At 37.1% G+C, this 13750-nt stretch overlaps 1 protein-coding gene across 1 annotated transcript in view; it reads right to left on the minus strand.

The window, feature by feature from the left end:
* The window catches only part of Ndst4 (N-deacetylase and N-sulfotransferase 4), a 327865-nt gene that overhangs the window by 283678 nt on the left and 30437 nt on the right, over positions 1–13750 (minus strand). The gene's annotated exons all lie outside the window — the stretch shown is intronic.

Consider the following 13750-nt stretch of genomic DNA (forward strand, 5'->3'; position numbering starts at 1 on the left):
CAGGAAAACAGAAACTAAACAGAGACACAATAAAACTAATTGAAACTTTGGGCCAATTGGACTTGACGGATATTTATAGAGCATTTCACCCTAAAACAAAAGAATATACCTTTTTCTCAGCACCTCATGGTACCTTCTCCAAAATAGACCATATAATTTGTCACAAGACAGTCCTCAACAAATATAAAAAGATCGAACTAATTCCATGCCTCCTATCGGATCACTATGGAGAAAGAGTGGTCTTCAATGGCAACAAAAAATGACAGAAGCCCCACATACACATGGAGGCTGAAGAATAATCTACTCAATGACACCTTGGCCAAAGAAGAAATAAAGAAAGAAATCAGAGACTTTTTAAAATTTAATGAAAATGAAGGCACAACATACCCAAATCTTTGGGACACAATGAAAGCAGTGCTAAGAGGAAAACTCATAGCCCTGAGTGCCTCCAAAAAGAAAATGGAGAGTGCATACATTAGCAGCTTAAGGACACACCTGAAAGCCCTGGAACAAAAAGAAGCCAATTAACCCAGGAGGAGTAGAAGACAGGAAATCATCAAACTCAGGGCTGAAATCAGTCAAGTGGAAACAAAGAAAACCATACAAAGAATCAATGAATACAGAAGCTGTTTTTTTGAGAAAATCAACAGGATAGATAGACCCTTAGCCAGACTGATCAAAGAGCAGAGAGAAAGTATCCAAATTAACAAAATTAGAAATGAAAAGGGGGATATAACAACAGAAACTGAGGAAAATAAAAAAATCATCAGATCTTACTACAAAAGCCTATACTCACCACAACTGGAGAATCTGGAGGAAATGGAAAATTTCCTTGACAGATACCAAATACCAAAAATAAATCAGGACCAAATAGATCATCTAAACAGTCCCATAACCCCTAAAGAGATAGAAGGGGTCTTAGAAAGCCTTCCAACCCAAAAAAGCACAGGACCAGATGGCTTCAGTGCAGAATTCTATCAGACCTTCAAAAGAAGACCTAACACCAATACTCTTCAAACTATTCCACAAATAGAAACACTACCTAATTCCTTCTATGAAGCCACAATTAGGCTGATACCAAAACCACACAAAGATCCAACAAAGAAAGAGAACTTCAGACCAATTTCCCTTATGAACATCGATGCAAAAATACTCAATAAAATTCCTGCCAACCGAATCCAAGAACACATAAGAACAATCATCCACCATGATCAAGTAGGCTTTATTCCAGGGATGCAGGGTTGGTTCAATATACGGAAATCCATCAATGCAATCCACTACATAAACAAACTCAAAGAAAAAAACCACATGGTCATTTCTTTTAATGCTGAAAAAGCATTTGACAAAATTCAGCATCCTTACATGCTTAAAGTCTTGGAAAGAACAGGAATTCAAGGCCCATACCTAAACATAGTAAAAGCAATATACAGCAAACTGGTAGCCAACATCAAACTAAATGGAGAGAAACTTGAAGCAATCCCACTAAAGTCAGGGACTAGACAGGGCTGCTCACTTTCTCCTTATCTTTTCAATATTGTACTTGAGGTACTAGCTGGGGCAATTAGACAACATAAGGAGGTCAAGGGGATACAAATTGGAAAGGAAGAAGTCAAACTATCATTATTTGCAGATGATATGATAGTCTACCTAAGTGACCCAAAAAACTCCACTAGAGAACTCCTACAGCTGATAAACAATTTCAGCAAAGTGGCAGGTTATAAAATCAACTCAAGCAAATCAGTAGCCTTCTTATACTCAAAGGATAAGCAGGCTGAGAAAGAAATTAGGGAAATGACACCCTTTACAATAGCCACAAACAGTATTAAGTACCTTGGGGTGACTCTTACTAAACATGTGAAAGATCTGTATGACAAGAACTTCAAGACTCTGAAGAAGGAAATAGAGGAAGACCTCAAAAAATGGAAAAACCTTCCATGCTCATGGATCGGCAGGATTAATATAGTTAAAACTGCCATTTTGTCAAAAGCAATATACACATTCAATGCAATACCCATCAAAATCCCAACTCAATTCTTCACAGAGTTAGAAAGAGCAATTATCAAATTCATCTGGAATAACAAAAAACCCAGGATAGCTAAAACTATTCTCAAGAACAAAAGAAATTCTGGGGGAATCAGTATCCCTGACCTCAAGCAATATTTCTGAGCAATAGTGTTAAAAACTGCATGGTATTGGTACAGTGACAGGCTGGCAGATCAATGGAACAGGATTGAAGATCCAGAAATGAACTCAACCACCTATGGGCACTTGATCCTTGACAAAGAGGCTGAAAACATCCAATGGAAACAAGATAGCCTTTTCAACAAATGGTGCTGGTTCAACTGGAGGTCAGCATACAGAAGAATGGGAATTGATCCATCCTTGTCTCCTTGTACTAAGCTCAATTCCAAATGGATCAAGGACCTCCACATAAAGCCAGACACTCTGAAGTTAATAGAAAAGAAACTGGGGAAGACCCTTGAGGACATCGGTAAAGGGGGATAGTTCCTGAACAGAACACTAATAGCTTATGCTGTAAGATCAAGAATTGACAAATGGGACCTCATAAAATTACAAAGTTTCTGTAAAACAAAGGCCACCATCAAAAGGACAAATCGGCAACCAACAAATTGGGAAAAGATCTTCACCAACCCTACATCAGATAGAGGGCTAATATCCAATATATACAGAGAACTCCAGAAGTTAGACCCCATAAAACCAAATAACCCTATTAAAAAATGGGGTACAGAGTTAAACAAAGAATTCTCACCTGAAGAACTTCGGATGGCGGAGAAACATTTTAAAAGATGCTCAACTTCACTAGTCATCAGGGAAATGCAAATCAAAACAACCCTGAGATTTCACCTTACCCCAGTCAGAATGGCTACGATTAAAAACTCAGGAGACAGGAGGTGTTGGTGAGGATGTGGAGAAAGAAGAACACTCCTCCTCTGCTGGTGGGGTTGCAAATTCGTACAATAACTCTGGAAATCAGTCTGGTGGTTCCTCTGAAAACTGGGCACTTCACTTCCGGAGGATCCTGCTGTACCACTCCTGGGCATATACCCAGAGGATTCCCTAGCATGTAATAAGGATATATGCTTCACTATGTTCATAGCAGCCCTATTTATAATAGCCAGAAGCTGGAAAGTGTCCAGGTATCCCCCAACAGAAGAATGGATGCAAAAATGTGGTATATATATACAATAGAGTACTATTCAGCCATTAGAAACAATGAATTAATGAAATTCTTAGGCAAATGGATGGAGCTGGAGAACATCACACTAAGTGAGGTAACCCAGTCTCAAAAGATCAATCATGGTATGCATTCAGTAATAAGTGGATATTAGCCTGGAAAACTGGAATACCCAAAACATAATCCACACATCAAATGAAGTTCAAGAAGAACGGAGGAGTGTCCCCTAGTTCTGGATAGACTCAGTGTAGCAGTATAATACAAAACCAGAACATGGAAGTGTGAAGGGATGGGTGGGAGAACAGAGGCAGGGAAGGGGGCTTATGTGACTTTCGGGGAGTGGGGGACCAGAAAAGGGGAAATCATTTGAAATGTAAATAAAAAATATATCGAATAAAATTTTAAAAAAATTTTAAAAAAGGAATGGAAAACACACACACACACACACACACACACCACTTAATTAGTAAACATAAAATTCAAAATGAATGACAACAGATATAGTGTTTATTAACTTTTCAGTTTGATTGAAATAATAGCACATTATTTTCAATTCTTTTCCTTTCTTCAACCCCTCCTGTGTCTGCTCTCTTTCTCAACTCACATCACTCCTTCTTACTTTCTCTCAAATTCATACCATTTTTGTCTGTGATCCTTCTTTTTTCCTATAATTGCAAACACACTCATGTACATACAACCCACAGAGTCCATTTAATACCCAGAATATGGGGAGGAATTAGGATCCGACGAATGTGAAGCAATGAGGGCAAAGTGCTCTTTTGGTGGGAATGCACATTAGGTGAATTTTTTTGTGAAATAATTTTGCACTAATTATGAAGATGAACATATTTATAATTTTATTTTGTTTTAAATGGGTTTTACAGATAGGGTCTCTCTTTGTAGCCCTGGCCATCCTGGAAGTCACTCTGTAGACCAGGCTGGCATTACAGTCACAGAGATCTGCCTAGCTCTGCCTCCTGAGAGCTGGGATTAAAGGCTGTGCCACCACCAGCCAGGCTGGCAATTGTACTTCTAGAACATCTTGGCAAGAGCAGTTTATATATTTGAACTTGAAGCCAGGAAGAAGGCTTAACTGAAAAGCACTTGCTGTGTGTTTCTGATGATTTGATTTCCATCCCTGGAAACTAAGTTCAAATACATCCAGATGTTAGGTGTCATGCATGCATTTAATTTTTGTAGTTTTTTCCCCTTAATTTCTTTACTTATTTGATTTACATCTCTGTCACAGTCCTCTCTTCTTTCCTCCCAGTCCCACCCTTACACTCCCTCCACACATTCTCCCTTCCCATTCTCCTCTGGGAAGGACAAGCACACCCTCTTCCACTGAGGACAGATAAGGCAGCCCATCTTGGGTAAAGGGACCTGATGGTAGACAACAGAGGCAGAGTCACCCTCACTCTACTTGTTAGAAGATCCACATGAAGACCAAGCTGAACATCTGCTGTGTAGGAGGATTAGGTGCAGGCCATGTATGCTCTTTATTTGTTGGTTTGGTCTTTGTGAGTCCCCATAGGTCCAGGTTAGTTGCTTCTGTAGATGTTCTTCCGGTGTCTTTCACCCTCCTTCAGCTAATGTATTTATAATTCCATGTATGTGTGACATATATTTGTAATTCCAGCACTTCAATGCAGAGATAGGAGGGAGTCTAAGACAATCTTCTAGAAGCTCATGGGACTGGTGGCACAGAAGTAGACAACGAAGATTCTCTACCTCAACATAGTGAACACAAGAACATACTCCTTAACAGTTGTCCTGTGACTTTCATTGAGAGCCATGCCACAAGTGTGTGTGTGTGTGTGTGTGTGTGTGTGTGCATGTATGTATGTGTACAATAAATAATTACATTTTTAAAATTTGTAAGAAACAGACCATATAGTTTTTTATTTCAGTGTAACAGATTTAATAGTATTTCAGGAAATAAAAATAAATAAATTAGCAAATAAATAAATAAACCCATATAGAAAGGGAGCATAAAAATTTGCCTAGATTGTGAAATAATTAAAAAATAAACTTATATTCAATGAGATATTAAGTTCCACACTGTCACAATTGGCTTAAGTTATCAACTTGACACATCTGGGAGGAGAAAAAAATTGAGAAATTGTCTCTACCAGTCAAGTCTTTGTCACATCTGTGGCAGATATTCTTGATTTGTAATTTATATAGGAGGCTAAGAGCACTGTGGGTGGTCCTAGGTTGCATAATAAATGTGGCTGAGTATGTACCAGAGAAAGCAAGCCAGGAAGAAGCACTTCTCTATGGTCTCTGCTTTAGTTTCAGCTTCTAGTTTAATCCTTCCTTGATTACTACAGTGGCTTTGATGAACTGTAATGTATAGGATGAAGTATAGTTCCCCCCAACATCCCCATGCCCAACCCTTCAATACTGTTGCTTTTGGTCATGGTCTTATTATGGCAAAACAAACAAAAAGCAAACAACCTAGAAAAAAGCTCATGCTCATTATGTAATAGAAAATAATACCACTCTAAACCAACCAACCAAAACAAACAAAAATGGAACCTTCACTGGGAAATTAAAAAGAAATCATCCATCTTTAGTATTCAATCCCTTCATGACCCTATCTTTCTAAACATGAAAGCCTCTGCTTGCCCCTCTCATAAAGATAATTTGTTTTTTAATGAGTCTCTCCACTGTAGAGACCAACATTATACAACTGCTCCTCTACCATCTCTGGCTCCTCTTTGCGCTGTAGGGATGCTGACTATCGTGAGGTGCATTATCTTCTGGATATCTAGCCACTGAAATGCCAGGGGTCAGACAGACTCATAGTGGCCAAGAATCTGAAGGTTCAGATCCTTTTATTATTTTTGAGGCAGGATCTTACTGTGTAGCAAGGCCTGGTCTAGGACTCACTATGTAGCTCAAGCTAGCTCCAAACTCACAAATCTGCTGCTTTGGTCAATTAAGTGTTGGAGGATTACATCATCACCATATTTGATTTGGTCAGATGACTTTTATCAGAGGATGCAGAATGCAGAACTTGATTGACTGTCTTCCAATAGCCTTCAGTTGACCCTTTCTGTGGAGAACTACAGAGAGTATAAGCTAAACAAACATCCATCTATTACCCATGCAGTTTTCATAGCCCACACCGTGCTCTCTTTCTTGTTGAGGGTCAATGTGTTTGAGGCAATTTACAGTGGTGGCTAAAGCTATTTTCTAGCCAGAATCTTTCTTCCTTAGCTATTAACTATACTCCATTGCCCTCCCTCCTAACCCCAAAATAAGTACTCCTTCAGGAACCGCCAAGACGAGAATCATGTTCTTAGGTCATACCACTTTTGAATCAAACCAAGATGTCTTTAAGAAATTTCTTTGGTGTATGTCCTTGCTTTCCAAACATTCTGGGTAAATATCTGTTGGGTATGTGCCTGATGGTCATTCTACCACTCTCTGAAACAAAGCCAGATCTCTAGATCCATAGAAAGGCTGCTGCAGTGTACTTCCCCAAGGTGAAGACCTCTTAATGTGACTGCTGGGTAGAGAAAATTGACTTACAGAATTGGGTTCAGTATGACTCCTCCAGCTATTGGACCAAGATCTAATAGCAGAATTGTTAATGGTACCTTCTCCTCTGTTGATGGGAATGGGAGTTTCTGTTAAGGCTGTGTTTTAACTCATGCTGGAATGTTCTTTATTCAGAAACATAAAACAAGGAGTCACAGGAAGAATCATGACTTTTTAAATATCCTTCATCTTTGACTTCTGATACTTAAAAATGTTACGGTTATCTGAGTTAGTGGAGCTATGAATCCATGCACTTATACATTATTGTAGACAATTCTCCAAGCCAAAAACAGTGAGAGGTATATATTTACATATCTTAGATGTAGCATGTTAACTTTCTTGCTTCATGAATAGTATTATAGATACTTTAAAAAATTAAGTACTGAAATAACATGCATATTTATCTTGGGATATATACTAAAAGCCAACAAATGAGCTTATTCAATTTTTTAAAAATTTTGATTACTTTTCTTGTAAATAATTTATAATATATACCTTTATTTCAGAATTGTTTTAAGATAATTAATTATAGAATTTTCAAATTTGGTAAGAATAGACTTTTGATAAAAGCAAAGGTAATAGATTTGACTGGTAAATTTGAGAATAAAGGATGGTTCTCTTAATTAGGACATGTGTCTGTCTGTTTGCGACCTGTCTGTCATACATTCCCACTTTTATATTGGCAATGTGTATCTGATCTCAGGCACTTCTGTTTGCACAGCGAACATTTTATCCAATGAGACATCTCTTAAGTTCTGGGAAATTAGATTTAATGACAAATATATGGAGAAAAATTAACATTTTTACCTCTCCTTTATGCCCAGATTTTAATAAAATAAACACCATTTTGATTTTACCAATCCTTTCTGGTGAGTACATCTAATGAGGTACCACTGTGTGGTAAATTTAAGGAAGACTGTTTGTTCATAAACTGAGTACAATATCTTGGTGTAGAACAGGAAGACTATAACTTTTGACCTGAAGAATATTAAGGAGTACTTGATCAATATTATACTTGATTTTTAAAAGGAAAACGAGATTTCTTATGTGAAGCATTTTTTATTCATTTTTAAATAGCTTACAATAATGTAATGGTATCAAAAGATAATTTTCATTCCTTAGAAATAGGAACTTGTCCTAAAGAAAGGCAAATTTCTAAAAAAAAAAAATAAATAAATAAAAAGACTTGTTATTAGAAAAAAACACATTGCAGAAAATGAATCTCAGTTGGTAATACTTCTCGCAGATCCATTGAGTGGCAGACTGAGATTAAATAGACAACTTAAATACAATTTTTTGAAGACTAGTGGAGATGTAGAAAATGCATTTGAAGAGCAAGTACTCAATATATTTCGATAGATAGGTTCATTCCTTTAAAATTATTCCTCAGGACATCTGATTTCATGGGTTCTATGATATCTAAAGGCTTCCATTCTCTGGGTCTCTCCAGGACTTTATATAATCATGTAGTTCCAGATTTCTATCACTTTATCTGCTACACACTTTTCTGGAAAATTCTCATTGGGTATCAGAAGCTCCAGCTTCTGCATGGATAGGGTACTTTGGGGCTGGGCGGCTCTCCACCATAAGTGATTAATACAGTCCTTCACTAAATGAAGCAGAAAGATATAATAGTTTCCCCAGACATGTAAGTCCGGCATATCATTTACTAAATTGTTAAAACTGCTAACCTAGCATGCAATTATACCTGCCAGGAAAAAACAAAACAGTCCTAACAAGGAAGTTGCAGATTATGGGCCTTCATTATCTTTGCTCCCTCTAATGGTACCTCCTGGATTTCTCAACTGTGACCGCTTCTTGTATTTCCAAATACAAAATTTGCACAATGTGACTGCTTCTTGTACTGCTCTTAATTTCCTTAAATATTAAAGCTTATATTTTCCTATTCCAGGTTATTGAACATAAAGAGGAATGTAACACAATATACTCCAGTATATTCAGTATATGCAGCTTGTTTCAGTAACAGAAAAAGGAAGAGCTTGACTAAGAAATGCTTATTTCTCTGAGAGGTATCAAGTCCTTCAATTCAGGGACTCACATTGTACTAAATAAGGAGTTGTTCCAAGTTAGTAAGGAGTATTAGACAGGAAGCAGCTGAATTACTTTCAATGCTATTTTGTATAAGGCAATACAATTTCCAACTGTTGTCTAGGGATGTATTCTAGAAGGGATAAGATTTGTTACAATGGCCTGTACACATTAGTAACGACTAACTGTGCGAACATTTTCTTTTGACAACTTAATGGGATGCATGAGGCCTCCTTTGTGAGTTTTAAAACTACCAGTTGCACCCTTCTGTGAATCTTGCATGAAGACCTCAATGTTATATATAAATACTTCTTCATCTGTAAAATTCACCCTAAGACATAGGGAATTAATTCTTAATGTGTTCTTTTCCCCTGGTCAGTCTTTAATAAAAATCAGAAAATTCAACCTCCACCTTTTAATTTGGAAGGAAACATGCTGGTTCACACTCATGATAAGACAAGAAGTTGCTTCTTCACATGCATGTCATCGACTGATACATACCTTTTTATCATTTATCAATTTGAAATAAAAGAAATTCCACTTGGCATTCATGCCTTATCCTGAAGCCAAACAGATTCTGCAGTGTTTCTTAATATGATGTGGCTCAGTGCAGTGGAGAGCAATGCCTAATTTGAGTCAGAGCCTTATCTAGTATTGGCGCAAAGCTGCAATTATTCACAATTTATTGAGAAACAAAGATTGGTACCAGTAATAAGTGACAAGGTGGCATCAGATGAAATCTAATGGGATACACAAGTGAGAGGGGAGTGATGGCAAAAGTGAGCATCAGAAAATTAAACCGACCTGAGCCTCAGCAGGACAGTGGTCCAGTGCTCACACAACACATGCTATTCTCATGTGCTCATGTGACACATGGTATTCTCATGTGATCACGTGACACATGATATTCTATGTGCTCATGTGACACATGGTATTCTCATGTGCTCATGTGACATATGCTATTCTCCTGTGATCACATGACACATGCTATTCTCATGTGCTCATATGACATATGGTATTCTCATGTGATCATGTGACACATGCTATTCTTATGTGCTCATGTGACACATGATATTCTCATATGCTCATGTGACACATGCTATTCTCCTGTTATCACATGACACATGCTATTCTCCTGTGCTCATGTGACACATGCTATTCTCATGTGATCACGTGACACATGCTATTCTCATGTGATCATGTGGCACATGCTAGCTATTCTCATGGCAGATATTCTTTTAAGTTCCAGCACCTGCCACAGAAGAGGGATATTCTAATTTGGGAGCTGATCATCAGATATTTTATTTCCATTTAAATTATAAATTATTTTCTGCTTATAACTCTACAAAATTGCAAACATAGGTACAATAGTTTCACATGCCTTTTACAGTGGTTTAAAGTGATTTAAATTGTTTCTATAGTTCACCATTGTCTTTCTTATAAAATAGTCAAATTTGAAAAATGACACTGCTATGACCAATAGTACATTTAGGAATAAAATGCACTAAGGTGTTAATGTTAGTTTACCCTTACACAAAAATGAAGCCACGCCTGTAGTCTACTAAGTTACATGTAATCATGACAAGGTTGCAGTGAGGTTTACAGAGCTAACTTAGTTTCAAAAGGCTGCTGATTTGCCTTGGAGTTTCTTTACAATTTAATTTAAGTTTCTCATCAAGGGAGCAGCTCGGATGATTTGTGGTTTCATAAAGCATTCTGAAAGGCCATTTCATTGGCCATAGGAAATAAACTTAGAATCAGATTCCCTCTACCCAGTCTATGATAGAATGCCTCTTTCACAATGTGCAGTACAACTTTTATTGGAAATTGTTGTATTGCCGTAAAGCCAATCTCTTTACTATATTTCTGGTCATGCTCTATGAATAAATATTTATGCCATGATTTAAGTATAACTGTACACACCCATGTCATCATTGCCCACATTACTCTGATGTCCTTATTTCAAAGACCAATCCCCTTTAAAAAACAGTTAAATTATAGAAAAAGAATTGCCTGTGTGCTTTATTGCTTCTGGTCAAAGATTTCACTTTTGAAAGCTTGGTAGTAAGTCTTAGAAACCATGAAAAGAGCAAATTTTGGTGAGAAAAGGTGTAACATTTTAAACGATTCTTTCCTCTTTTCTGCTTCCCTCCCCTCTAACATACACCACAAAGCAGCTCATTGCTGGGCTCTCCTTATATTGTGAGTTATCCTTAACATTTCAATTTAAATGGGCTTAGTATTTCCCATACATCACACAATTCAAGCAGCATTTGTATCCATCAGCTCCTCAACATTAATAAAAATAGACTTCTGTTAAATTTGCATATTAATGTAAGTTTAGCTACAAACACCCCACATAGCTTTATCATAATGCCCTGGCTTACTATTTCATTTCATCTTTCTCCCTCATACACAGATTCTTTTAAAATAAAATATCCTTTTAAGAATAATGAAATATATCATCAGGAATTACTTTATCCATAACATAGAGACTCAAATATAGGAGCCTGCCATTCTAGAAACTGCAGTTATTAATAAGGATCCAGGCAAATAGCATTGCCATGTGAATGGATTAATAACAAGTCACCGTAACTGTTGTTGGTCCTGTGATTTTAAGAATAACTTAAAGAAGAGAAAAAAATCTACAGATTGATAATACCTTGTTGTAGAAAGCATGTCACTTATAAAAAGGCATTCACACATTCTTTATATATATATATAAATAATATATTCTATATTGTATATGTGTATTCTTTGTATTGTACTTTTTGTTTGTATATATGTACATATATACATATATAATCATTGTATACCTATTATCAAAGATGAGGCAATTCAGCATTATACAGCAACAGAGGTGGGTGATTTTTATTTAGCCACTGTATGAACAGAAACAGGTTATCTCTTCTCTGTTCTCAATGCAAACTTCTGTCGGTGAAGCACCTCTTGCTTTCCCACTACAAGTTTTTGCTCACGTTGGATGCAATTTCCTGTTTCAACATGCCACAGCTCTCCTTAGAGTGGGTCTCGCCGACCTTCTTCCTGCTCTCTCCTTTAGATCCGTGTGAATGAGTTCCACTGTACTCATCGACACTGAGAGGGCTGATGTGAACTCTGACCGTCAGTCCCTCTCCATTTAAAGTCTCATTCTCCACCCTTGCCCACCTATGCACCTCCATTTCCTTTTTCTACAGTTTTTAAAAATTCTATTGTTGCTAGGAGCCTGACCTAACCTTTCAGACTTATTGTTCTGAAGTCTGTAACTTCTGAACAGTCACACATCCAATAGAGTGTGCCTGGATTACTGCGCATTACCCTCTCATTTGAGTGTGCTTCAACTGGGAAGGGATTTCTCCTCCCTTTCCCTCTCCCTCTCCCTCTCCCTCACTCTTTCTCCCCCTTCCTCCTTTCCTTTCTCCCTCTGTCTCCTCTCTTCCCTCTTCCTCTCACCCTCTCTCTCTCCCTCTTCCCCATATGTATACACACACACACACATGATGTGTATATATATATGTATACATACACAAATATACACATAAGTGTGCATATGAATAAGTATATATATATGTGTGTGTTTGTGTGTGTACATATGTGTGTGTGTGTGTGTGTGTAGCATCATCAGTATCTACATAACCAAAGTTCAGAATCCGAGAATCATAGGAAATAACTGATTTTTTTCTGGTTCTCTCAGGTGCTCAACCTTTATTTACATTTTATCTTAGTGTTAAATAAGGCATGTTAATTGTCGCGCTGCAGAATATCTTCAGAAACTCTTCTCTCCTGTGTACTCTCAGGAACACTACCCCCTGCTCTTACTTTTTCTTTCTTCTTCTGGAATGTCCTTCTGTGTCTCTAAGGATAGAGAGCCCGTCTCAGTTCCTTCCATCTATTCCAACTTGTGATTTTTGTTTTCAGAAAACAACAACAACAACATTCGGTTCAGCTTCTGTTTACAAAAACCAACAATAAAGGCAAAATATCTAGTGATTTTTTTCACCTAATCAAGAATGAATTCAGAAATCTCTAAGCTACCTGGAAACCAACAGAAACTTTTTCTGATTTCTTTTCGCAGTTTTACGCAAAACATGATGTCCAGCCACACTAAACAAACATACCATGCTTTTCCATGTCAGAATATTGTGACTAGTCCTTTCTGCCTGAACTATTTGGCGGTCTTCTCTTTTTTATTCACATTCAATTCACCTATATATAAAGCCACGTGTTTCTATTTTGACAGTCAAGTAACAGAACAAAAATTCTTACGATGGAGTAAGTATGACATAAAGGTGATATGTTTAAGTTAATTCTTTAATTTCTAATATGATTTCAAATATGCAGACTAAAGATGTATTATGAGCATAATCTTATTACACTAAGAAGCTACTTAAAAATGGAACTAATTCTTAAAATGTTAACCTTGCAATGCTAATTAACATATACTTCAATTTTATTTATTTGACTCTTGATGGTATCTTGTGTTTAAATTTAAATTAATTAAGTACATTTATCTAGTTATTGGCTTATCAGAGTAAAGCAAAGAGCGGGGAGCAAATACATAATCATTTAACAGTAGTGATGCCAGGACTAGGAGATGGCTCAGCATTTAACGAACATGCTTGATAATCATTAGAACTGTCCCGATTTGGCTACATTAGAAAAGTATGTTAGAACTGTTCAGAGTTTGGATTCAGCACTTTCTAAGTGTCTTGATGATGGGCAGGTCTTGTGGCCCTCCTACAGTGCCAGAAATGGAGACAAGAGATTGTTAGAGAAAGCAGGCTAGCTATACTAGATTAATCTTCAAGTTCTGGTTTCAAATGAAGTAACTTCCCTTAATATATATGATAAAGAAAAATTAGATCCTTTCTCTAACTCCTCTATTGGAGACCCTGTGCTCAGTCCATTGATTGGCTGTGAGCATCCATTTCTCTGTTTGTCAGGCACTGGCATAGC

The sequence above is a fragment of the Apodemus sylvaticus genome, chromosome 4 (assembly GCF_947179515.1).
Source record: "Apodemus sylvaticus chromosome 4, mApoSyl1.1, whole genome shotgun sequence".
In the NCBI taxonomy this organism is placed as follows: domain Eukaryota; kingdom Metazoa; phylum Chordata; class Mammalia; order Rodentia; family Muridae; genus Apodemus; species Apodemus sylvaticus.